General features: G+C 39.6%; 1 non-coding gene across 1 annotated transcript; it reads left to right on the top strand.

Annotated features, from left to right (window-relative positions):
* The first annotated feature begins 342 nt into the window (after positions 1-342).
* On the top strand, positions 343-415 carry TRNAA-AGC (transfer RNA alanine (anticodon AGC)). Its single transcript has one exon. It is a non-coding gene; the product is annotated as a tRNA-Ala (tRNA).
* The last annotated feature ends 2038 nt before the right edge of the window (positions 416-2453 follow it).

Genomic DNA, 2453 nt, shown 5'->3' with positions numbered 1-2453 from the left:
GCGATTGGGTTATTAACGTTAATATTTCAGTTTTCGACGACGAAAGAGAATTTCCACGTCAAGGGCTCGTACTTTAGGAATACCTCAAATTCAAGTACTTTGCATGCACGACAAAGTACAAGTGTATTTTTCTGTCATTTGGATTTAACCTACTTTGTACACCCATAAAGTGATGTAGTGGTCCGGGCGGAGTCTCCCTCCGGCGTCAACAAGTCTCCCCGCGCTCCGCAGTTTCACTTTCCAATTTCCGTCGAGACCTACTTTCTTTCCACTGAAAGACCGAGGGAGTGGTCGCTCCACTTATGCGTATATATCTTTAACTTGATCCAGTGCATTCTAACTGGGGGCGTAGCTCAGATGGTAGAGCGCTCGCTTAGCATGTGAGAGGTACCGGGATCGATACCCGGCGCCTCCAGAATTTTTTACTGTCTCACTACCTGTTTGTTATCAATTAAGTATTTTAATTTTAAAGTAAAACGTATCAAATAATATATTACACACGTATTTTTGCATAAACTAGCTATGTCATTCAGAACACTAAAATATTCCAGGATGTTACAACCCAAAATCATTTCTTAAAGCCTTAAGAAAATAATTCCTCTAATTCCTGGATTATCCTCACTTTTGAAACGAATGGCATTGAAATATTTATGCTTGATACTACTGTATTGATAAGAGCTTCTTCCTCAATTATGCGAAAATATCTTAAAAGGTTTTGGTCATGCTAGATTGCCCACGTAATTACTTCTAAAATAATTAGAATAAATAAAAGAGAGGGGCGTTTCTATTCAATCACCGGCCAATATTTTATGCTGAGCGAAAATTTGATGACTGTTTTAACGACTCTTAGCTTCTGCTAAAATGATTTCCGATTATGCTTAAAAAGTTAAAATTGACAGAAACACTTTAAAAAAATAGAATTAGTAATTCGTCTTACCATACGTCACCAAGATAACACCCTAGGTCGGAACATTTCCTTTCTTTCGAGTCCTTTTCCGTCGTATTTCCTGGTAAAAGTGTTCCCGGGTCCCGAACGACCAAGGTTCTCCTCTTCCGCCAATATTTCCAAGTCCGACCCGAACATCGAATCACTGGCGGAAATGGAGAGCCTGGCCGCTGGAATACCCCAGAATTGGCTTCCCATACATTATCCTCCCCACAAAAAAATCCACTCGCTCGCTCTCCCTTCCGACTACGGACGTGCATCACCCGGTGGACCTGAGAACGGTCGTCTTCTTAGCTCTCTTCTTTCACTACGTGCCTCTCATCCCCCTCTCCCCGAGTCTGATTGAAGAAACGTGTAAATCACCCAGGGATTTCACTTCTTAGGGATTCTAAGAATGTGTTACTCTCCCAAAATGTACGACATAAAATAATCTATGACTTAAATGATGATAATGTAAATAATAAATGATCTGGTGCTTTCCCGGCGTATTTACTTCATGAAGTTTTCTCGGGTCTTCCACCGGGTCAGGGGTTCCAAATTGGCCAACATTTCGATGCACGAGTCGGGTATTGACCCATTCGGTGATTAATTCTCTTTGAATGGTTGATACTTCGATTCTTCGAATGCTAGAAAGGTAGAATTCCTCGAAACTCCTTAACAAAGGAGTGCTAGGCATGGTGGGGGAAGAGAGGGCATTGTGGGGAGAAATCTGAAGGAAGCAGGAAAGGTGCATTGAGAGCAATGTAATTGGTAATTGGATATTGAAGACTGATTAAGGGAAAAAGTTTAGAAAAATTGGGAAAGGGCAGGAATAGGACAGTCAATAAAGGGTGGGAGGACGTTTGCGGAGTTGAAGAAGGTTAATTGTAGTTTGGGATTTACAGATTGTTCTATTAGTTGGGGCAAATTAATGTACCATTGTATAGTTTGTCTTTTCAAAACATATTCTAAACCGTAGAACGCTTCTCATCCCTATCCATGTGGATTTTTTTCATTTTCCAAGGAGTTGTAGAGAAAAATACTCAGCAATTAAAAAAAAATTCAGAACACATATATCTCACGACCATGGTTTCACTGCCGCGCGACACAATCAGCATCACCTGATGATGCGACACTGTAGCGAAACCATTGCGATAATTATTTTCGAATTGTTACTATATTTCGAATTGTATAACTGAAGAATTTTTTCTCTGACATTTCTTGGAATACCTTAAAATCTTAGAATTCCAATGATAATACCTTTAGAGGCATATATCAGCAGTACAATTCGAAATTTATGGATGAAATCATCAAAATAAATTGGTATCTGACGATGTGATTGTTAATTGCTTGAAAACATCAGGTTGGTTTCATGGCTGAGGATTTAGCTGACCTTATATTAACGCTTATACGGCGTGGGAAATGTTCAAGCGGTAATAATTGGGGGCAATTCCTTTCGGCGTCTTGCCTTAGATTTTCTAGAAAATTATTGTGCTTGAAAAAGCATATTGATTGGGTTATGACGATT

This window comes from Hetaerina americana, unplaced genomic scaffold (assembly GCF_022747635.1).
Source record: "Hetaerina americana unplaced genomic scaffold, ioHetAmer1.1.p SCAF_7, whole genome shotgun sequence".
Lineage (NCBI taxonomy): Eukaryota > Metazoa > Arthropoda > Insecta > Odonata > Calopterygidae > Hetaerina > Hetaerina americana.
Note: the sequence above shows the minus strand (reverse complement) of the source record. Positions and strands in the feature narration are given on the sequence as shown.